The following is a 25512-nucleotide window of genomic DNA, read 5'->3' as shown; positions in this document are numbered from 1 at the left end:
AATCCAGTAACTTTGAATTTAATGTGCTAATATCTCAAACATACCTGTCAAATTTTGTGAAGTCAGAATATTTCATAATTAATAATACCTCACGAATGACAAGTTTTGACATCACATATTACTTGATTATTTGTAATGGGAAATCTTTCTGCATAGTTCTTTATAGCATGATGAAATAAGAATATGGAGACAACCTCCCACTAGAGTTGTGATGGTACTAATAGTAATAGTAAAGAAGGCCTTTGTTTGCTATTCTGGAGTTGTTGAAAGCTCAGTAAATATAAAAGTAAGATATATCCATCTTATCCTCAGCTAAGAAAACTCAGGAATGCCCTGGGGATGCTAGATTTGTAGCCAGCTGTCTTAGTCAGGTGAAAGGTCTTTGTACAAAGCTAAAAAGAAAATATTGCAAGAGCTTGTAGAGTCCAAAGGTTACCTGGCCCCAAGAAAGGATGCAGACAGTTCCACTGGACTGATCTTTCCTCATCAGCCAGCACCAGGGAAAATTCAACAACTACTTCCAAAGCTAAGTACTACTGAACCCATAAAAGAAAGCAGTCTCTGCTTGGGGCAGGAAGAAAACAGGATCTTCACTGTAGAACAGTCTTCAGGATACTTTCTCCTGGCTGAGATTGAGAAAATTAACTGTCAGTAGTTACAAAAAAGGAACTAAAGGACGTGTGACTCACAAAAAAATATTACCTTGACTTATTTAGCTATTTTACTGAGGATGTCATAGGTCAAAGTACTATGTGAGCACAAGCCCATTTAGTGAATGATTGCATGAACAGCCAGCATGCTTCATATTAAAGAAGCTCATCCTAAAAGTATTCACTGAGCATGCAAATTTAGGCCATTCATTGATGTCAGACTGTATCAGTTCTGAGACAGATTCCTTCTATAAGTATAAATTTGTCCAGGCTTACATTAGCTGCAAATGTGTCCTACAAAGAACAATGGTTTAAGCACATGTCTCAAATGTCTCTGTCTTTAGAACTTCTCCTGTACCTAGTAACACAAATGTTTTGTCAGCTAATAAGCTCACTAGTGTTGCATTAGATATTCCCCATACACACAGCTATATTAGCAGAGTTCCAAATTATTTCTTAAAGTAGTGGAAACTCAGTGCGAATAAGATGAACAAAACTCCTGGAGTTTCTCAGTTCTTTCTGTAAAACATTTAGACAGGTATAGAAATAGAATATTCAGTACATCAGCTTTCATTTCAGTCTGTGTAATTAAGCATTAAGACATGCGTAGAAAATAAGGAATTACAATACAGAGAACTATTAAATTAAATTAACACAGAATAGGAAAAAAATAGGGTGGGGCTTGTTGGCTGTTTTGGGGGGTTTTTTGTTGTATTTGGAGAAAAAAATACCAGCAGTAGAATATTTCAAAAGATCTTCCAGAGTGATGAAAGGTTGATGTATTATTTAGACTTAAGTAATCAAAGGCAATTTGATAAATCAAAGTGGGTTTGGACTTTGTAGTACATGCTTATCAGAACAGGAAATGTAACTAACATGGCTGATGAAATAAAACTTCTGCAGTGTTCTTTCAATCAGGGAAGCTGACAGAAACTGAGGTCCAGGACTTCTCTTAATATCAGTAATCAGACTCATTAAAGTTAGTATGTTGTCATGTGTAGGTGTTGATTTTCAGTCTTGCTTAACTGGATCTGAAAAAAATACTTTTCAAACATATAAAAATGTTGGGAAAAGTATTTCTTTTAAGCAGCAAAATAGTTCTTTGTTTTAGAACCCTTAATTTAATATCACAAATAGTAAAATCATTGCTACAGTAAGAAGCCTGCCTCAGCAGAAAAAGCAGGGTTTAATGAAACATGGGACTGTACCTGCTACCTCACTGAACTTCATAGGGGAATGTTCTGTTAGAAGGTAACTTCATTACTTTCTTCTGTCTCTTCTGTGTAAAAAAGGATGTGACTAAATTCTGTATTTCAACATGTAAGCATGTAATTTTGCAGCCTTTCTAACAGTTTGTGGAGTATTAAGCCTCTGGCACTTTTAAGAAGAAAGACTACATTCTCCTATGCCTGTTCATGTCAGACTTGAGTTTACTTGAGTTTGCTGTTACCACTTCTGATAGCAGGAGACTGAGTTCAGTCACTCTGGATTTAGTAATTTTTCTGATACACAGCATTAGGTATCATGGTGAGACTAAGATCCATGTTACATAGAGGTGTTTTCTGAAAGACTGGCACTTTTTCACTTGAGTGGATATGCAGTCACCAGTTCACTGTAGCAAGCTTACTCAGGTTTCCATGAAATATGATTTGTGTAGAAATACTAAGAAATCTGAATATTAATAGCTTGATGAAGCAATGAATACAACCATATGGCAGCCATGTAGAAGCAAAACATCTGAACAAAAAGACCTTGGAGGGTGAGCAACTGTGCTCTACCTGTAGTAGCACTAGTAAGATGGTTTCTACAACATTCAGTCATCAGACCCCACCTGGAGTGCTGTGTCCAGTTCTAGAGTCCCCAACATAAGAAGGACATAGAGCTCCTTGAGCGTGTCCAGAGGAGAGACACAAAAATGATCAGAGGGCTGGAGCACCTCCCCAGGCTGAAGAAGTTGGGGTTGTTCAGCCTGGAGGAGAGGAGGCTCTGAGGTGACCTTATAAGTGACTTTCCAATACCTGAAGGGGAATTACAAAAAAGCTGGGGCAGGGCTTTTTACACAGGTGTGTAGTGAGAGGACAAGGGGCAGTGGTTTGAAACTTGAAGTTGAGAGATTTAGATTAGATATTAGAAGAAAATTCTTTACTATGAGGATGGTAGGACACTGGCACAGATTCCCCAGGGAAGTTGTGGCTGCCCCCTCCTTGGAAGTAGTTCTGCCAGGCAACACTGCTTGGATGTCAAACAGAGATATATACCCAGGTACTGGAGCACCAGCATCTGAACAGGATCCAGCTGTGCCTGGGCTTGTCCTCCACAGAGGTGCTGTTCCTTTGTTGTGCCTGTGTGTGTTTGAGTGGATGGCAGCTACTAGGGGAGAAGGGTGACTGCTGAAAGGTGAACAACCAGTTAGTCTCACACTTTGCTTTAATGTTTTCCCAAATCTAGTGACTTTCAGTAGAGTTGAAGGACATGCACCAGATTTTTCCCTAAAACATTCTCTATTTGCTATTTTGAAATAGGGACTGAAAGTTGTTGCTATTGGTATTGCTACTGATATATTTGTAGAGCAACTGCAGGAGAATAGCAGGGCAGATTTAAGAAGGAATTAAAGAAAACTTGGAATTAAGGAATTAAGATAAAATACAGTGCATGGGGGAAAGTGAAGCTATAATTTTAGGTGGACATCCTCCATGTCTTTTTTCCACTCCTGTGACTGGTAGAAGTTCAGTTATAGTGCTTAGGTAAACATTGGGTCAGTCTGGGTAAACAAATATTTAACACCCTGTCTTGGAAACACCCCAGTCATTAAAGCAACCATTACAGGAAAAAAAAGGTATGATAAGTTAGTAAAATAACTGTAGTGAAAAACAAAATTTTATTTTGTCGAATTCTGGAATTATCTGTCATACTCAACACTTGGAGAGGGAAAGAAACTAAAATCTGTTTTCAGAAATAGAAAAATGCCTTCTTACATCTAAGTACAGCTCTTTCAGTAACTTCAAGAGAAGTTACTTTGATATTTGTTGCTAAATAAAATCTTGGATCGAGTAAATTTAATTTTAAAATTTAGTCAGGGCAACAATAAACACAGGAAATATACATGAATAAAGTGTTCTAAAAGTCAGGCAACTCTTTTAAGACTATAAATATCACCTAAGCAAGGCCACTATAATTAGCAAAGGGTGAACAAAAGAAGGCATCCAGAAATAGATGGGGAGGGGGGAGGCTGGGAGGGTGAAATGTCTTGGTTAACCTTATTTAAGTGTTCTTTCCATAGCATAGGAAATGGTTCTAGCTAGCTCATGAGTTCTGTTGGTATTAACTGATTTTTAAAAGGACATTTCCACGCTGTCCGTATGCCAAGGAAATTCCTTTACTGGCATGTTTGCTGAATACAGGAAACATCACCCTGACTAAGTGACACTGGATGTGACCAACAATTGTATCTTTATTCTGCTGTTACGGTCAGCAGCGTCTGTTTGTCTCATTGGATACCTTTTGGTATTTATTGGGGAATACTTGCTGCAGTCTTGAAATTTGTCCTGAGTAATGAGCAAACACAGTGACTGGTGGTGCTGAGTCATAGTGCCTCACCACTTTGAGAAGCAGCTTGCTGCAGCCCTGGTGCACCAGCTGCTTATTTAGTCTGAGGGCTAGACCAGGACTTTAGAGGAGCCAGAGCCAGGGCTGACTTGTCATCCCCTCATCTACTTCATCCCTCCTCAAGGTATGAAGGGAAAACAGTAACAGAGTGCTGGGAATCATCCTCCTCTCTATGCTATGGTCAGAATTCCCCGTACAAGGAAATAAATGTGTGCCTATAGCTGCTTACTCTCCTAAATAAGAGAGCTGAACAAGTCAGTCTTGCATATAGTAGTTTTCAGTGTAAGGCAGGTTCTGCTTTTGCTTCCAGTCTTGTACTTCTTTACTGAAGCCCATGAGTTTTTCCAAATAAGACAAATTAAGATCTTGAATACTGTATTTCCAGTTTCCCTTGCAGCATCTGCCAGTTTCCTATTTTCCTCTGTAAAGTTGCCTGCGTAAGGTTTTTACTTGTCATTTGCTATATGTTATTTCTGAATTCCCTTTTTGTTATTTAGTTATTTCCTCTTATTTTATTTTCTCCTTCTTGGGACTAGTGCTGGTACCATGGACACTACGTAGGAGGCAGCAGCTACACGTACTTGTGGCTCTGGACTCTACTCACCTATCCAACAGAGGTCTTCAGTAGTCAGTGTGTCTCACTGCCAACCCTGTAAACTCCTTTTGCAGTCTTTTGAGAAAAGGTGGAAATCTTTGAGAAGAGGGTTCAGAGTGGATGGGTCAGACAGCAGTCTCCTTTCCATCTTGCTGCTTCTGGAAACCACAGTAAAGCCACAAAGATAGTTAATCCAAAACTATTAACTTTACTTCAGGTAATGACAAAAATGCATAGGGAAAATAACAGGTGACAACTGCCCAAAGCCTCTGGTTCTACTCATGTCTGTGCAATACTTTCAGGGCATAATAACCCCAACATTAGAAGGAATTGTGGGAGATGGTAGGGATGTAGTAGACAGGCTGCTGGGAGGCGTGAGGCTAAGTTAGGTGGTGGTGCAAGTCATCCAGTGTGCAAGTGAAAGCCAAGACTAACCTGTAGCTCACACCCAGGTCAATATGGTATAAAATAGCTTCAGCTTCTTTGGTGATCACAGTCACTGTTCCATCTATGTATGAAGAGAAGTGAGGGAGACAGGATGCAAGCTACTAACAAACAAGTACCATTGGAGTGTTGTTTGGGTTGGCACAAGTATCAGTTCACATTAAACTCACGAAAAGCATGATTCTGCATTTGAGGCTGAGACTTACAGTCTCCCAACTGTACTTTGAATATTGGCCATATTACTAGGATTCTACCCAGATTTTGCAGTCTTTGAGAAATCCAAAATCGCTGCAAGGAGTACCATGGCAAAACTGCCTTTCTGATACAGGACTTGGAAAATAATGCTCATTGTACATCATACAGTGAAGAAACAACAAAAACATTAACAGCAATAATAGTAGTAGCTCTATTAGAACTAAACACATGGCAATTACCTTAATTCATTTTAGACCTATCATTCACAAGATTGGTTCTCATTCTGCAAGCATGGTCAAGGACAATGCTTTCTCCTTACTAGGAATGAACTTTCAGGAAAAGTGTTCCCAGTAGGAGGGGTTACCCATCAAAGTGAGTGTTTATGTGGTTAGGTCATTTGGCAGTGTTGAACAGCATATATATATTTTTAATTTGCACGCTTCTACTTTAAGGCATATCCTCCTCTTGACTTGTGGGAACTCTGCATGCATTGCCTTTGATTCTCCTCCGTGCTGGTAACTCTAATTAATGTTAATAGGAGTTTCAGTGGAGCTTCTCTCTCTCCCTCTTTGTCCATAAAAGAGGATAGTTTTCAGTAGTTTATCCCAGCACTAGCTGGTATGTCCACAGATCAAGAGTTGGAGCTTTATCAAACTGGCATATGCTACCACTCAAGAATGTATCTTCATTTCTTCTCTGTCCCTGCCAAACCAGAACTTTTACATTTTTCTCCAGGCTGATTAACAAATGGTGGCATAACTCTGAGAAAAAATTACATTGATCATTTTAGCAAACTCCCCTCAATTTTGAAAAAAAGACTGCTTAGTATTGTCATTGGGTTTTCTTAACAGCAATAATTTTAGCTAGTTAACATGGCATTTCTTAGTAAGTTGCTAGCATAGTAACCTGATGCAATAAATATGCTAGAAAAGATCAATTCTTTAATAAAGGCTGACATTGTCTAGAGCTAGGTCCTGCAGCCCATACTAAACCTCAGCCTGCTACATCCCATTGAAACTGCTTTGTAGATACCTTGTGTAGGGACAGAATATGCATATGAAGCAAGGCTGGGAGATTAAAAATAAACACACCCACCTCCCCAAACCCTCACTGTCAAACCTTGTATCTTGAAAACAGGAACAGTGTTCTATTTTGAGTTTTAATCTCAGACTTGAATACCTGCATGTACTGACAGACACCATGAACGTGAAATCACTTTTCTCCTTCTTTAGAGCTGTCAAATGTGGCTCTCTGTGCTAACATAACCCTCTTCCCAATATTTCAAAAGCCACAGAACTTCCCAGCATGATGATAAAGTTTTCCTGTGTTCCAATAATAAAATTTGAATGTACCAGTAATTTCCAGTTCCTCTGTGGTCAGGCAGCCTGTGAAGACTAACTTGAAGTACCCAACCTGCAGTATCAGTGTGGGAGTCGGAAACAGATGTTCACCAGACAATACAATTTGTTGTCACTGTCGATACTATATGGCACTTTTCCCAATAGAAACTGTCTGTAGCTGGAAAAGAATGTAAGGAATGATTCATGCCCCAATTTTTTTCTTTTTATTTTTTATAATGTTAAATACTTCTTGTTCTCTTTTGCTTTAAAGGACTGAGTCGGGGAGGCAAAGCAATAAAAAATACAGATTACTGGACTTGTAGCATTTGTGTAGTACACCAACCAATTAATTTAAGACTTTTTTTCAAAACATTGTTATATTAAAACTAGCAAGAGTCAAATTCTCTTCTCTAGAATTAATCTCATAAAATATTTGATGCTCAGTAGTTCTTTACACAAAAAGATCATGGTGGAAGATAAATGGGACAATTGATTTAATGTGTATCTAAGGGTGTGTTTATAAAGATTATAATTTATTAATTTTATAGGGCTTTTTTACACATAGAATAAAATTTGAAAGTAGTTTCTTTATTTCTTGGAAATCCTAATAGATCATTTGGGCATTCAAAACTAAATCAAACATGCAAATGAGCATGTTACTATTTTAGAGTTACATAAGATGCCTATACCTAATTTCCAAATTATTAATATTATGAAAGCAGATGCACTAGATCATGCTTGCTGTAAAAGGTAATGGATTGGGCTAGGTGGTCCTTAAATTAAAAACTATTTTTTAAAGGGATACATCAAATATATTATTAAAAAAAAAAAAAAAAAAAAAAATTTAAAAAAATGTGTGGGATGCACAAAGTCTGATTGAAATAAGTCCTAAATACAAATTAATATATTCAGTAGGAGTGCCAAAGAGAGCGAAAGATCTGACTTCTAGAAGTCTTGGATCTACCACCTTTATCTTACATGAAAAAGTAACACTCAAGGTATTTTAAAAAATGAAGACATCTGAGACTGGAATTGGAATTCACTGAAACCAGTGATAAAACACACTTGTAGTTGCTGATGGTTGTATGTCTGGCAGGCTTTCTTTAGAGATATTGGATAGAGGAAAAGGTGTATGTAATCAACAGGGCAGAGCAAAAGCAGAGGATTTTAGCACTGTAAAATCAAACAACTGTCTTTTTTACAAATGCATGTGGCAACACTTCACAGTAATCTTTTTATAATATTAATTTTGCATTTACTGTGTTTACTGTTGCACTGTTCTGGAGCAAAGTTGTTTCATGTTTTACATCAGGCTTTAGTCAATGGGAAACATGAAATTATTTTCAGCTGTGCATTTCTTCGTAACTATGGCAGTATTTAGCCTCCAGTCCTATCCATAGTTCAACTTTTTTTTTTATGCTTTTAGATTTAATGAAGTTAGATATATTTCCATAGTGGAACACCACCCCTGCGAATGATTTTGGGTTCGAGCTTGAACTCTGCAATATTTTCAAAGTCAGCATGTGATAAAACAATGAAATAGCTGATGACATAATGTTTAGCACCCTTGTAAGCAATGTGCTGAATTTTTGTGTGTCTGCATATGTCTATTTTTACAGACATTCATGGGTTAAACCGAGTTTTTCATCAACTAGGTGTTGGCAAGTGCCAAAGTGATTTAGGATTAGAACAGGATTTAGGCTGATCTAGCTACAGTTGTATTTCTCATTTCATCATCATGCCAGGGATACTGTGGCAGTTGTGGGGTTTTTTTAATTTATGAAATAGACAAAATTAAATGTCCATACCAGACATACTGTCAGGTTACAGGGAGTGAAAGAGGAACGCTGCATTGGGCCTTACTCTTTCATCTGCACCCAGCAGAGAAGTCCTAAATGTACAAAACAGCTGGAAAACATCCTATGTAGCACACAGCTTGAAAAATGAGTTCAAGATTTAAAAAAAAAAAAAGAAAAATCAATCTGATCATGCTTTATTTCAAATGACTGTTATTCTAGTTCTGTAATATATCACTGTAAAATACAAATCTGCACAGTTGTGTGTTATCTGGGTACATTACGTCATCTTGAACACTACCTCCACTCTCGTTTTAACCCTCATGACAGTTCAATCCCTGTAAAAGTTTTAGCCTTGGAAGACTTTTCATTGCAATACCAGACACAGCTTGTGCTCATACAAACTTTTAGTATCACTTCGTGTTTCAAAAACACTGGATTAAAAGGGACCCACCTGCAAAAGTGACTGTTCCACCATCCAGATGATACTGCTTTTTTTGTGTTAATCTTTCTCTGATGAATGACACTTTGCTGTCGCTCCTTTTCTTTTTATTTTGAAAAAGAGAGGCTCCAGGAGGAGGCAAATTTTGACATTCTGCTCACAAGGAAGTGATGAGAGAAAAACCAATTACTGAAAATAGCAGGAACATGGCCTGCCCTTTGGCAAAGGGAGTGAGCAATATTTGGAAGAGAGGAAACCCTTGGCCACCGCATAGCGTGGCTGTGTACACCAGAGTTAGTTAGATTGCTCTGAATCTCATCTTTTGATCTCGGGCGATATTTTTCTCTGTTATGTCACAGAGGTCACCTGGCTCATGTGTGACAAACTGCCTGCATAAGTCACAGTGCCAGTGGCAGAGATTTGTAACCATGTCCCTGGTCCATTGCCTTTGAATTATTTCACAGGCCCTCTGCTTTACATTTACACTCTGTCGGAAGATGAACAGGGGAAGGGAGTAAAATCAAGGGCAGGGTCTCATCCTGAAGGACAAGGGGAAACAGGTGGAAGGTTAATGGCCCTGGAGCGTATCCACAAGCCTCTCAGGCTTGATATATGGGCCTCAGGCCTAAAACGGGCATTGGCTTTCAAAGATATATTATTTCATTTGAGGAGAGACATTCTGGAGTTCCTGCATTTGTCTGCTGATAGATGATCCTCTGTCCACAATTGGTTATGGCGTGTGAGTTTTCCTTGGGCCTGCTCCCGTACATAAAAATTTTGCTGAGCTCTCCAACCTTTCACATGCCTGTGAGAATGGGACGTGTGCGGGCCCTTTGGCAGGCAGCTGGATTTTTGTTGCTGCTATTTTGGTAGTTTCTTTTGAAGCGCCAGGCGAGTGGGGGATGAAAGGCCCTTCTGTTCATTCATACGCGGCCGGACAGGGGCAGCCTCACGGGGACAAAAATGGGGGAGAAGAAGATGTCAGGCACCCATTATGCATATGTCTGTCTGCAGCCAGGGTGGAAGTCACTCCAGCTGATCCAGGATTTTATGCTGGCACGTGCCCAACGAGAGCTAAAAAACAGGGAAATCATTGACGTGATTTTTATAACTCCTTTCATTGCGCTTCAGCTTTGTTATGGTTTTGATGCGAGTTCCAGCTCATGGGGAAAAAAAAAAAAAAAAAAAAGTGAATTTGGATCTTAATATTATGTTTCTTGAGGTCCCATCCAGAATAATGAACTTGGGCACTTCGTGAAAATGAGACACTACTGCCCTTGCCTTAGCAAAGCACCAGAGGATCCAAAGCCAGATCATGCTTTAGCATGTATTCAAAATCTCTAAATTGGCTCCAGTGAGTAGGGTTAGGTAGAGAGGTCTGATTCTGCTAAGTGCAACAGGACTGTACAGCAGCAGGGCTGAGCCTTAGCAGGATCTGGCACGTGGCTCGAGGAGGCACCTGGGTGTGCACTGGTGGCAAAGGCCTTGGTTCAGAGAGGGAGCAAGTCCTGGGGCCACTGGCATTCCCACAGCATCTTCTGTCACTGAGTGACTGTTGTGAATTGTGGGAAATTCTGTTTAGAACAAAGAGTTGAAAGAATTAAACCCCTCTAACACTGGCTATGTTTAACACAGCCAACTTAACATCCCATTAAGTTGTTCTCTTGATTTTAAAAATACACTTGTAGTAAGTGGTATAGGATTGGGTTTCTAAGACCCATTATTCTATGCCAGCATGATTTAAGGAAAGTAGGCTGTATATTTTTACTATATAAAGTATATTAATTTAGATTTGTTTTAGTAGTAAATACCTGTCCACTTTTAGTGGATTTTGTTTGAAAGAATTCACAATAATTACACCTAATTATCTCCCAGTTCCACCTCTTTTTATTTTTCTATACTACTAAAAATGTAATTAAGCTTTGCTGTAAGCATCACTGTCGTCTTTTGTTACTGTACTTTGCTTTTGTTATAGTAAAAATTATAAAAATAATTAGTAGATTACTTTATTAAATTTAAGCCTAACATATCTCAGTTTGAAATTGTAACTGAAGTGTCTGAACTCAACTGCTAAATTCCCAGCACTCCAGTGTGAGCAGGATCAGGCTCATTCTGCACTTCAGTCAGTTCCTGTAGAAAATGTCCCATTGCACTGCAATTATTCTCTCTTCCTGTAGTGTCCTGCAGAGTTTAAGTTAGACAAGTGAGCGAAAGACTTGAGAGACATATTTGGTGTCTCCTGTAGCAGTAGGAAGGAAATCTGATGACTTGTTAAAAGGGAAGATTTAGAAGCAGAAATTCTACAGAGAGAACCGAACAGCGTTAGCAGGCAGGAGGAGCTGCTTTTCCACTTGTTGCTTTGATAATGGATAAAAGGCTGTCATGAACTGCAGGCTACCAGCTGGGAGCAGACAGAGTGATCCTGGAAGAGGGCTGGCCCCAAACTACACAGGCATTCTTTGAAAGCTTTGAGACTGCAGGAAAGTTGGTTTTTCCCTACCATCCTCATTGTTATTCACGATGATGTTTTCCACCCCAGTTTAACATGCTGGCCAAGTAAATCTACTTTATAATACTTTTCCATTTGAAATATAAGCAAGTATCACATAGGCAAAGATATTTCAGCTATTTTATTCCTGCCTACAGATTCCCAAAATAAATTCCAGAGAATCGGATCAGGCATAAAGTACCACTGCCCTGAGAAGTCTCTGTTGTTTGAGTGTAAAGGTATATTGTGTCCAACGTGCAGATAAGCACAGGAACAATTTGTAATGTATGTCTTCCTTGTAATCAACACACTTGATAAATGAAATCTAGAGACTGTGTTACTTGTAAGAGAATAGCAACAGAATGTCATTTGTTAGAAAATGAGCCAAAGTGATCCCTGCATGGGACAAACACATGCAAACACAATGACAGACAGAGACCAGCAAACCCATGCATGCTTGGCCTTACTGGTTGTGCCTTTTGCCACCAAGGTCATGTTACTGGCATGCTCTCACACGTGCAGGATTGGGCCAGTGGCATTTTTTAGCATGTGTACAGATGCTTGACTGGAACTGGGTTGTTTCAACCTGTATTATTGCAGAGAGAGAGAAAAAAAAAAAGTACTTAAAGCTCTGATTGCCAGATCTGTTCATTTTAATGATATATTAAGGGCCCTAGCTTACTTTGTATTCTTATGTGTAATTACCCATATAAAAAAACCACCACTCATTAGTGTTCTGTTCCACTGGCTTAATTATGCCCCTTAATTAAATCTTGACTAACTGGGGGTCACTGTGGTGTCAGTGGGATTTGTCACTGTTTGTCAGCAGGTGTCTGGTCACATCTATTTCTGGTTTCCCTGTTGCTGTATTCTGTTGAAGAGCTCGGTCTTTTCTAAATGCAAAGACAATTATGCATTACTTTATTGTGTTTTGTGCCTCGCAAATTAAATGAAACACCAGTGACTCTGTTCTGTAATACTAGCACTCTCCCAATCTTTACATGCAGGAGAGGGGGAATGAAGCAAATATAAACCTTTACAAGAAATTTAAACCTTTTCAAAACACAGTTCATTACTTCACTTGTGCTCTTTTGCAAAGGCTTATTCTTCCTGCACTCAACAGCCACGGTCTTACTAATTTATCAGATAATCTTGTGTTCAACAGGCGTAAAATATATATTGCAAATTTCAATCCAGGGATACTTCTTTCACCTACCTCCTAAACATGAAATGAATTTGAAACATGACCAGCAAGAACAAGCTGAATCAATATTACATGCATAACAAATACAACACGGCACGTGCTGCTGCTGCTGCATTGCACGGAGTCAGAAAACTGAGGCTCCCAATTCAGTGTGCCCTGAATAATTCAGTGGGAGTTCTGCATGTGCAATAAGTGCATAATAGTGCCATTTCTTTCAATTTCAAATTTGCATGTTTTGGTTTTGTTATTTTAGAAAGTTACTTAGGGGAAATATAATTCCCATGTTTATGCATATAATAGGCACCTAATGTTCATCTGAATAATTGATTAGTCAAGTCAGCTTTTATAATTAGCTGCTGGCTTTCCTGTATAAGCCCACAAAACGCTTGTCAATCTACAGACATTTTTAATTTATTAATATATATGTTATCAAAAGAACTGCAGTAGTTACCTACAAAGCATTTATTATTTATTCTGTCAAGGCTGAGAAAGAATTTTGATTCTAGACATGTATTTCCAATCTATTGTAACTTTCCCAGAAGATTATCTTTTTTTGTTCTGAAAGTTTTCATGAACATTCTCTGCAAGTGCTTCCTTTCCGTGGAAATTGGAAAGAGGGGCTTTTTAAAAATATTTCCATTCAGCCATTCCTATGTTACGCAGAAACTACAGCTACATGTGTCACTGATTATAAAATAATTTGTATCTCTTATTGGTGCTCAGATGCGTAACAATAATCTGAACAGATGTCACTAACAGATATCCCTAATGCAGCCATAGATTCTGCAAGCAGACAGATGCTTTTGTTCATTGCATATGTGTGACAGTGATACTGCAGTTATGAGTTGTGGATCTAGGCAGTAAATTGCAGTTATAAGATAAATTGTGTTTATCGTTAGCTTAATGACCTCGTTTGAACTCTACCACTAATCCATTTTTGCTTTCTAATATTCCTGACCAGTTTTCAAGTAGCTGTCAAAGGGAAAAAATATCCAGAAACTTTCCATTTTATACCCATGGTATGAAGTTCCTGAAACAAAACATTAGATATTGAAATCAAGAAGGAATGCTGTGCAGTTCTTGCCAGTAATAAGCTAAAGACAATATCTGATAAAACAGAAATTGTGTGCTATATTTTATTGTGAAACAAACTTCACGTTTCCATTGGGAGGCAGTATTTACTTTTAGCACTTGTTGAATTTGAGACACTGAATTTTTAAAATATATTATTATAGATGGAAAAGATATTTTAGTTCTGTGTGTGCTATAAGTTTACTTTTTCTTTCCCCTGTTTAGAAGAATCACCTTCGTTTTAGGGAAAATATGTGCCTCTTCCCATTGGTGAGATCAGGACAAATGATTTGTGTAAAGTACTTTCCCTAATCAAAGTCCTTCTGAGGTCTGTGTTATGGGGTGTGTATTAAGTTCCTCACTTTACAAGTGGAAAGTTACAAATATAATATCAGAATTCCAAAAACCTTTTAAATTAAAACACTTCTATTATAAAATAGCTTTTGTGTTTGGAAAGAACATGATGTAAAAACAACATCATAATGGTGGAAAAAATTGTATGCCAATTTTGGGGGTGTTATTTATTTAATTGTGGTTCACCATTATAAATTCTGTGGTCTCACAAAATTCACACAAGTCCTTGAGCAATACTTGAGCATCCTTTGTACCTTACACATGAATTACACATATACTCTCTCAGTTTCTGCTTAAAAGATAGAATATTCAAATCCTTCTCTCTGAAAGAAGCTTGATAACATATCTCCCATTAAAAACTGAAAATACATTTCTAAGAGAGTCATTATAAAGTCCCTCCTCCACAATACATATATGTTGTACTAGTATTAAATTTCCTTGTCTGTTTTTATATCCATTGCAAAATAACAGAAAATTAAACACTACATTGCAAGAAACACCATATATATGTAGGACCCAGAGCTGAGTTTTTATCTGCTGTTTAAATTTTCAATGTGATGTTCTATGTGGTGTTCAAATTTCCATCATAAAGTTACACTAATATAAAGGTTTTCTGTTCAGATATTTTTAAGCATAGCAGTTTTTACCTAGAAAGTACTTATAATTTAGGCTAGTGAATGGATTTGAGCTCTGCAAGCATGAAAATGTCAACATTCTCTCTATTAAGGTATAAAATTCTCACCAATTACCCCACTATTAATCTAAGAGTTCAGAAACATTCCCCAGTGGTACTGTATGGATAGCTTAGTTTTTCTGTTTAGACTTCAAAAGACCATTGTTTTAAAAAAGTGTTTTACAGCTGGAAATAGATGTATCTGCTAAAGAGATTCATATTTTTATGATTAGGCAGATGATCTGATAACAAGGTGGAAGAGATCATGTGCATAAACAATGAATTAAAACCCCGAATAGAATCACTCAGTCTGTTGTTCCAGGTTACAGCTAAACAGGAGTCATTATGTGGTTTTTCAGATAAACTAATAATAAAAGCTTTTATCTGTACAAACCTGATAGATCTGCTGTTATTCTTAGTGAGTAACAGAGGTTATATCATTCCGTTTCATTAAAAATGCATTAAACCTTTGCTAGTAATCTTCTTCTAATTCATTGATTCAATTATACCATGAATAAAAACATTTTATATAATAAAAATAAAGTATTAAAGTGTGTGACATACATAAATATTTCATTGCACTGGCATTACTCAGGGTTTTAAAAGTATTAAGAATGCAAGCACCATGTTATGAGATATCAAAATGTAGGCTTTTTCAGCATCTCTGGAACTACTCATCTAAAAGGTTAGTCTGCAAAACGAGAGGCCTGAGATAGTTGCTTATAGTATTGCTTGCACTCACTTCATGTACAGACTCCCTGTAAAGCCGGAGACACTAGAAGCACAAGGTGATTAAGAGATAGGATAGTGTTATCTCTTGTATGCATCTATTGCTCTCAAATCTTGTGAGGCAAGACTCCTCCAAGCAGCTCAATTCCCTCCAAAGCCACTGACCTTTACTTTAAATGAAGCCAGACTAAGCCTCCCAGAGCTGGACTCCAAGGTGATGGAAGTGTTGGGAACCCCATGCTTGGTGGGCAGTTTGCTCAGGCCACGGCAGCACCACGCTGAGCTGTCACAGCACAGCTCCAGCGTTCACACCACCAGGACTCCAGCACAGCCCTGTGTCTGGCCACTCGTGTAAACCATGTCACCCGAGACTTTTACAGACTTTGACGCAGCTCGTACTTTTTATTGCTTTGTATCAGTGCTTTTTGTTGGTTTTATTTTTTCTGGCAGGAGAGCAAAATCTCATTGGCTGTAGTGTACATGTTATCTCAGATGCCAGCGGCCAGGCCCAGGGCTGAGCAGGTTTCTGGGTGAGACGGATGATGTTGCTTGTTGCTGTGACAAGCTGGCATCATCCCTGCAAGTGTTCCAAGAAGAGAAGGGAAGAAAGCACTTCATATTTTCATTCGTCACCCCTTTACAGATTTACTTCTAATTCTTTCAGCAAAGCAGATTATTAAAAGCAATGACCTGAGGTCTTCATTCAGGTATCAGCCTTGCAATCCTGTATAATGTGTGCTGCAGGGCAGAGGTCACACTGACGAGTCTGTTAATGTACTCACTCTGGGATAAGATCAATCTCCATACTTCACCATATTGATCTAATAGCTCATTGGCACTTCCCTCTTTGAATTGATTAGCTCATGTGTGAAAAGAGATTGATGGGTTTCTGACCCTGAGGAGTCTCTGTCAGGAGCACACCCATGGCAGGAGAAGTGGATGTTTTCCCTGCTTCATTTGGGTGGCTCATTATGTGGATGCCTCACAGGGAATAGGGGTTGTAACACTGTTTTATGAATTATTTACGGTAAAATATCAAGTTTTTGCTTCAGTTGATGCTCTACCTGTACTGAGTCCATTTGAAACAGAGCCTGAAGAAATACATGAGCGACCAAATGTACCAAATATTTGTGTAAAGAGAACCACCATGTGTAAGTGACCTTAAAAAGCAATTTTACTAATATAAGGTAATCATAATAGATATGAAGGTAGGAATAGACTTCATGGGTCATCTAGTCCATTCCCCTTATACAGTGACAGAATATTGATGATATCTAGAAATGAATTATCTTTTTATTGCATATTCTGGATAAGTACTCACAGTGAATCTGGTTCACACATCCCAGGGAACTTCATAAGCATGTTGCACTGTAGAAAGAGACAATTTGCATGCAACACATGAGCTAAAAAATAAACTATGCACATTTCTCAGTTGTTAAAAGTAATCCAAAAAAACCCCTAGATTCAACTCCATCTATCAGATAGTCATATATTTGCAAAATACGTATTTTTGACACAGTAGATTGGATTTTGGTGCTGTGTGTGCTCATGCAAGAGGAAATATAAAAGGAGCTGTCGCCAGAAGCTGAATTTAGAAGTTGGCTTGTTAGGCTGTACTTAAAAAAAATGTGTGCATTATCAGAGCCTTCACAGATACAAAGCAATGCAAACTAAGGACCTGCTTCTTGAAGTCTTCTATTGAAGCCCAGGCATTTTTGTATTTTTGTATTTCTGTCTGCATATGAATTGTGGAACCAGTCTCAAAGATGTTTATAAAGAAATGATTCAAGTACAAGCTGAGCTCAGGATACCATTTAATACTATATGTAGAATGGTGTTATGTGGGATGTAAGGTTATATGGTAATGCCACACTACAAATAATATTGAGAAAAATATTCTCATTGTGTTCTTAGGATGATACATACATATATATGTGTGTACATATATATATATACACACAAAGAGACAGTGTGCTTCACTAGTCTCTTGTATTAGTTAACTGGACATTCTGGGTTCATTTTGGGGTTCTGGCAGTGTAAATTGAAAAATACATCATTTTAGTTACAAAGAAGTGTCTATGCATGCTCCATGAAATCAGGCTACACTTTTCTACTATTAGATTTATAGTAACATAAACAGGTAACTGCATTTTAAAAATAGTAATAGGCAATCCCTTCCCTGAAGACCCTGTATTCTGAAAGAAACAGACCCTCAGGCAGATTAGTTAAAAAAAGGAAAAAAGAAGCAAAGAGAGAATTCAATGCATTACCTGTCAGTGAAGTGGTGCTGAATATTAATATAATCTTGCATTCATTTACACCTACATTATTCAGGCTTTTTTAGGTACCAGGAAAATAGCCCTGACACAGACTTACATAGCCACATTTTAAAAAGTTCTAATACACTTCAAAAGCACTTATTAAATGCACAATTGCAATGCACTTTCTATTGATAAAATCTGGGAAAATCCAGATTAATTAATAAATCTTCTTACATTTGGGTATCAAAGTAATGCTTTAGTCATGGCAGATCTTCAAAAATAAAACTTAGAATAAAGTTAAATACAAATCAAAAGAAACTTCTGCCCAGACCTAAATTAGTATTGGATTGCTAGACAGTTAAATAGAAGCTGTGCAAAAAAGTTTTTTTAAGAAAATGCTGCAATTTTATTAGAAATTCTTGCCCACTGACTGAGTTTCTGCCAGTCTGATTAAAACTTAGCTTCCCCAGCAGTGGATGGCACACTTCTGGGTGGATGGGAATTAGAGCAATCTGATTTTGTTGTTCATACCCCCTGCTTTAATTCAGAAGTGAGCTGAAAAAAACCTAATAAATCAGATGTACAGCCATTCTCCTAAACTCACAACTAATCTTCTGTTGCTTGCAAATATGTAGTAACCCAATTTAGAGGCTCAAAATTTTGATACCTGTGTCCAGCTGTGACAGCAAAGAGAGTCACAGCTGGTTGAGCTGTGTCACAGTTCAGTCATTTTTACATGCAGGGCTACAGCTCATTCTTTGTTTTGTACTGCAAAAGTTTCTCTCATCAATTTGCCAAGGTACAAATAAAAACAGGTTCTTCAAGGATATTTTTAAATGTAAATATTAATCCTAACTGCAGTGCTGTTTTATGTATGGGATCTGGATAGAGCTGTGACAATTTTATTTTAATGATATTTCAGAGATTTCCAACTTAAAATACAGGAAATAGAAACTGGGAATAAATGCAACAAAGCCAAATGAAAGCATAAGTGTAAAAAATATTTTGATACACACTTGCCTACTCCTTAAATATTAATTCAATCAACATTCCCTGTAATTTTTAATATCATGACTCTGTCTTCTCTCCTCCACTTGACTTTGCTGGGAAAGGAGCTAATTTTCTTAAAGACAATGTTCACAGTTGGAAGGTCTTAGGTGGTAGTAGCTTCATGCCAAGAGCTTTGCTTTTGCAATGTAAAGAGAAGCCCAAAGTCTTTTGGCTCACTGGCTCATGCAGCTCACGTTCTCACTGTTCTCCACAGCCCTCTCATATGACTTCAGCTTCCTTTGGTGGTGGTTTTAAGCAACTTTTTCTATCAAGTCAGATGAATACCAGTTTAATACATGACAACCCCCATTCGTATTGTTGAATTTCTTTCACTTTCTCCCTTATCATTGAGTCTTCTTTCTCATTTAATCTCTGCCTCAGTGACTTAACTCAGTGAGTTACTCAGTGACTCAGTGACTCCTGCAGCCCTTGGGATGTAAGACAACTTTTCTGTATTTTTAATTCATCAGTATGCCACCTCCTTTCTCATCCTGACTGAAGATACTGTTTCTCATTATGTCTTACTACTTTTGCTGTGGGGGTTTTTGGGGGGTTTTTTTGGGTTGTTTGGTTTTGGGTTTTTTTTTTGGGGGGGGGGGGGTGGTTTTGGTTTTTTTTGCTTGGTTAGTTGGTTTTGGTTTATTACAAAACACAGTGGAATAGGTTTGTATGGCAAGTGCAGTGTTTTATGGTAACACCAGCATCCATTGCCAAAGGCCCCTTACAGGTGACATTCTGTCCTGTCACACACCAGATTATTTGCATATTCCCATCAGTATAAATGTGAATAGAGTCCCCCAATATTTATAAAAACCAATCTTTCTAAGTGTCACCTATTTAAAAAGTAAGGTTACACTTCTCTTATGGCTTTCCCTTTTCCCATACTCCACAGACCCTTGAACAGCTGTTCTGGAAATAACTTGAAATAACAGGAACCTAAGTGTGTTGAGATAGTATTCTGAGTGCCTATTTCCTCTTTAAAGGTTCTTTCTGAAATTAGCACGTCTCTGTGACACATGTTAAAATGGTTTCCATACTATACTTACTTGAATGAGTTTCAATAGAATATGTATTTTGAGGAAAATGAATTTACTTCTTACTAGACCTTTGTCTTTAAAGTTTTACATCAGTAAGAGTCCACCCCAATGTGTTGTATTGATCTCTGTTGAAATTTGATGCTGCTGTTTTCTGAGAAATTTGACAAATTACAGCTAATGTAGGAGGTAAAGTTTACCTATAGACTCTTAAAATAAGTGTCAGCTGGAAAAATGGCGTAGATGTAAGAAAAATGAAACCATAATTTATCCAATAAATCACCAAAGAGGAAAGGAACATTAGATATTAGAAATCCTTTCAGATAATACTAAAATATGTGTAGCTTGAAGAAGACCACAGAGACTTTAATTGAAGGCTGTACAATAAAGTAAAACTGCTGATTTAATATATAGTGAGAATAAATTCACCAGCAGTACCGTAAAGTTTACTGGACTCAGTCTTGTCTTTTGATTCCCCAGAGGACATCATGGTGTATCCTAAAAAGCAGACAATGAATCAGTAGGCCTAATTCTGATTTTGTTTAAGTGGAAAGTTGACTTCATGTAAGTTAAGAGTTCAGAATAGAGTTCAGAATGCACATTTTTGCAGTTAGTTTGCTGACATCAGAAAAAACAGATGTTCTTGCAGAGTAATTCAAGGGAACAAATAGCTTTAGTACCAAAATAGCTGCAAAAAATTATATAGCAGTAGCTGACTTTCTTAGAATTCTAGACCTATGTGCACAAACTTATGCTCTACTAACACTCACATGAGACATTCACAGTAGGATTTTGAAGGTCAGATCTATGGGTCCAGTCCTGAAGAAGACGCCTCCTTCTTCAAACTGTGAAACAGGTGCTGAGAAAAAGAATTAATTTTCCTCTTTCCTTGTCTTTGCATTCACTTTGACATGGAAGAAACTGCATTGTAAGCAAAATTTTCAATTGGTACTAAAAAGAAACCCTTTTCTTATTTTCCGTTTTAAAAAAGAAAAACACCCAAAAAAAGAACCTAAGAAAAACACATTTATAATTCATCAGAAATAATGCTGACTGTGAAACACTAAGTAATTTTTATGCAGTTTGCACTGAGATAAATATGAAGAACAGGACAAAAAACAGGAGTGTTATAAGTTGCATTTGACTCGCTACATATGTACACACACACATAAAGTTTATCGTAACAGCCCTTTCATTTGATGTTTGAAGAACTGAAATTTTTCATTTACCTTCTCAGTGACAGAGAGAAGCTCTCTAAACAAGGCCCAAAGATCCATAAAAGAAGAGAGGTCTTATTCTTTAGCAGGATCACCATATGCTCCTTGCCCATACCCCCTTCAGCAAGCTGATGCCCCTAGACTCATACATTTTGTGTTATATTCCTGCAAGAAAACACGATAAGTGTGAACTGAAGCTCAAGGCTTCTTTTTATTAAACTATTTTGACTCAATGGAAGATAGCACTGAAACTGGGAAAAGGGCCATGCAAGGGGAGAAGCTGTTGCAGTCATTGCTCTCCCCAGGTGCATTTGCTAAGCAGGAAACCCCACAGAGCCCTGTGTGTGAGCACCATATACTCATCACTACGGGTTTGGGAAGGGTAAATGTGTTGGGATTTTCAACATTATAATGTTGCTTAAATTCCATATATAACATCCTATAAAAAACTGTGAAGTTATTGAAGGGAAAGGTACACACACACAGAGAGAAGTATACACTGTGTATTGTTGCAGCTTTGTAACAACCTCTGTACATGCTGTAAATGAGCAGGAAAAGGCACATGCTGAAACATTTCTGCATTTCGTTTCATTTTAAAATAAAGAAAAATTAAAATGCTACCAAACTCAGGCAGATTTTACACTCTATTCACACTAGCATTAGATGGCAACAGGACAGTTGTCTGACCCAACATGGGCTTGTAAAGGTCACTCCCTGCCTTCACGTAGAAATTATACATAACACACAAGTTCCTAGCAAAGAGATGGAGCAATCATAGTTAATATCAAACCTTTTTTTTCTTGAACTTTTTAGTATTTTATTACTGAGGTTATAGGTAGTTATCACATTTTATTAGGCCTTTCACTGCTTCTGAAAGTTATGTGTATTTACTTTTAAAATCCCACTGGCTGTTAACATGCTGCTTTTGCACAGGAGGTTCCCCACTGTTAGCAGTAACCCAGCTGGAGAGTCCAAACCCTTTTCTACCTACGTAACTATTTGGAAACCATGCATCCATTCAGGAGTAAAAATTAGCCTCAGGAGTGCACTTGTCTTATAAAACTTTGATTTGGGGCGATTTGCTTCACTATAGCATAAGAAAATGGAGTAACAACTCAAGCTATATGTCTGCAATGACTTGTGAGTGGTCTTCTAACTACAATTGAAAGAAAGTTCAACCATCCCTTGAACCTGTATGCTTCAGGCTGAACAATTCAGACAGATGTTTAATCACTTCATATTCACTAGGAAATGGCTATTCAACGGCCACAGGATTTAAAAGTGGCACTGAGATGAATGCTTCATGTTACTTCTGTATTGGCATTCCCTCTTAGAAGCATAAGTAAAAACAGTTCAGCTGAATCCAGTATGGTTTTATCCCATAAATTTCAATCATCTTATTTTTTTTAAATCATTAGTTACCCTTTTAAATTTTTAGTAGCAGACAAGCTCTAAGCTATACTGCAAGTTGATGCAAATGAAAAGAGATGAAAATGAAAAGATGAAAATTCTCCAACTTCTGAGAAAGAGAGGTGCAGACTGGGTAAAAGGTGAGTGCAGTGTTTAACCAAATTGCAGCAATAATTAGAAGGAAAATATTTAACTTAGAGCAACACAAAGAAACGCTTGACCCCAAAACTTTTAACAAGTAATTCGTCAAGTGCTGGACTGAAAATACCTCTTCAGAAGAAAAATTGTAATAAGTCTGCAGTTGTTGGTTACAGTATGCTAAATATTGTGAAACACTTTCCTAAAAGAAAGACACAGTGTGGTTTTGATAAGATTAAGATGTACTTCAGCAAAGCATACACATTATTCTTCATTTTACTGTTTGGCAATTTCAGTGTTCTTCAGAAAAATACAAAAGTTTATAATGATTAACGTTCTGTGCTGTGGGAAGCACACACTACAACAATGCTACTCTTGTGTCTCACCACCCTTCCTCATCTCTAACATCAACAGAAATACTTTTTCAGATGAGTAACCAGAATTTCTGAGATAAATCTTTCCCCTAACTACAATTGATAACGCATGACTGTGTTACTGCAGTGTCAACAGAGGCCTCAATGAGCCTGACAAACTTCCACTGAGTCCCATACTCAGGGCCCAGCTGAGCAGGAGCTTGGGGTTTAGCAGACAAATGTGACACCCCCAACCCCAGGTCAACTTTGTGTCCCACCAAGAGATGATAGTGTGTCACCACAGTGCTCAGGATTAGACCTTTACACTTCAAACTGAGAGTCTATTTCCTCCACTCCTGGAAACAGCTTATGTGGTTTGCATTATATTTGTAACATAAATTATGCAAACCAATAGTTCATCTGAATGCATTGACATGCATGCCTGTTTTCTAATCCTTGTTATCAGAGGACTCAGAAAAGAGATTTAAAGTTACCTTTTAATTCCAACTGGCATTAGAGGAACTCAGATATGCCCAGGAAATTTTGTGTTCAAATCTGTATTCAGATATTTATCAATATAAAGCTCACTGTGCAGATAAGCAATACATGAATCTTTCAAAGTGGACACAAAAAAGTGCCACAGTTCTACCAGGCTCAATGGTCCTATTAAACCCCTGGAAAAAAAGGGTCAATAGACTTCGTGGAGGGGGCACATCTCTCTCTCTCTTGTCACAGATCTAACTTTTTAAAAGTTTTAAATGGGGAACACTAATTTGTAGTCAAACTGAAGAGTAAGCTAATGCAGGGAGCACAGTGCCCTCCCTTGGGGCATAGACTCTTCTGCTGCTCTGTGACCTTCATCCATTCCCATCCCAAGACACATTCTCACCTCTCAACCCAGCCCCACAGCAGTTCTGTTCTGACACATTATGAGGAGCTCGGATGGGCAAGGGAAGTGTGCAGGCTGCAGCCACCCCTCCCCAAGTGCTGCTGCAGATGGGCTGTGCAAAGGGAGAGAGGGAGAGAGGGAGGGAGAGAGGGAGAGAGGGAGAGAGGGAGAGAGGGAGAGAGGGAGAGAGGGAGAGAGGGAGAGAGGGAGAGAGAGAAAGAGAGAGAAAGAGAGCATGCCAAAGGTTTCTTCCACAGTGATCACAATAGTAAAATATTGTCAATTAACACTGAAACTGTGCACATTTCTACCATGAGGTGACTAAAGCCAAGTTCCCAGATCAGCATGGGAAGGACAAAACCTTATCAGAAGATAGTGCATTGCATCCTGCCATCCACCTGTACACAAAACACCTCTCAGTGGGTATTCCCTGGGCAAGCTGTGCAGTGTCTGTCATTCACCATATCTACCTGTTCATGCACCTGTTCCTGCCTGTGCTGGTGACAAGTGCTGTCCCCTGCTCCTCTAGGTTGCTCCTTCCCTGCCCCAGCAGCATCACTTATTGTCAAACATACCCTTACAGTCTGCATCTCATCCAATCTCATCATCCTTATCTTCTAAGTTTCACCTAACATCCATCTTTCCTTATGTCTACTCTCACTGCACTGCCTCCCCATTCCCCCACTTTTAAGCCTCCTCACAAGCACTCCCTTTGCTTTCCTTGTCACTTCACAGTGGTTTCACAAGTCAGTTGTTTTACTCTTTTCATACTTGTAACACTAGTACTCCTTCATGCCACCCTGCATGCTGGAAATTACCTCCTATTTCTTTTGAGTTACACACCCTCCCTTAGCTTCCTCTACATCTTTCCTTACAGACCATTTCTTCAACAACAATTTCCAGTTATGCCAACTGCAGTGGTGTGTCTTCATCTGGCCAGAGAAGACCTAAATTTAACCACCTAGGCACAGTATTCACTCACACTTATTCTCAAGGCTAGAAAACAGTTAAATGGGTATCTCATTTGATGGCTTGCTTAGGTAAGGTTACATTATCCTTGTGTCAATGTTCTGTTATGGCAGGGAGCAGCTGCAGATTTAGGGAGTGTTCTTGCAGCAAGCACTTGTTGGATGCATGATTTTCAATTTTTATTTATATGCATTATCACTAGTTAGGAAAAAGGAATTTTGTTTTTCTTCTTGTTTTTAAACTCTTCTGGCTTTAAAATCTCAATTGTACTACTGGCTCAAATTTTAGCCAGTAGTACAAGTTAATGAGCTTGTTTCTAGTTCAGTGTATATCATGATTAAAAATTATGTTGATTATAAGGATGTTTTAGACTGGAGCTGTTATCTTGGTGACAGAATCTTATCTTTTCTCCTGCTTACTCTGTTACTGGAGGACTCACATCCTTTGGCTTTGGAGTGAGAAGACTGAAGTCCACAAGGTGCTTTTTCTGCTTTGCTCCTCAGAATTCAGTCTCTGCTTTGGTCACCAAAACTACAGCTTCAGGACCAGACTAAGGCACATATTTGTTTTGGTGAAAGATTGATTTTTTTTTTCATTTTGCCAG

The 25512-nt window shown here is 38.1% G+C and overlaps 2 protein-coding genes across 9 annotated transcripts in view; one reads left to right on the top strand and one right to left on the bottom strand.

Annotated features, from left to right (window-relative positions):
- KIF14 (kinesin family member 14) overlaps positions 1-25512 on the bottom strand; it is a 238734-nt gene that overhangs the window by 21517 nt on the left and 191705 nt on the right. The window lies entirely within an intron of this gene.
- Positions 1-25512, top strand: part of NR5A2 (nuclear receptor subfamily 5 group A member 2) — a 91791-nt gene that overhangs the window by 22412 nt on the left and 43867 nt on the right. The gene's annotated exons all lie outside the window — the stretch shown is intronic.

Source organism: Heliangelus exortis, chromosome 8 (genome assembly GCF_036169615.1).
Source record: "Heliangelus exortis chromosome 8, bHelExo1.hap1, whole genome shotgun sequence".
Lineage (NCBI taxonomy): Eukaryota > Metazoa > Chordata > Aves > Apodiformes > Trochilidae > Heliangelus > Heliangelus exortis.
The sequence above is the reverse complement of the archived record's forward strand: the minus strand, read 5'-3'. Positions and strand labels throughout refer to the sequence as shown.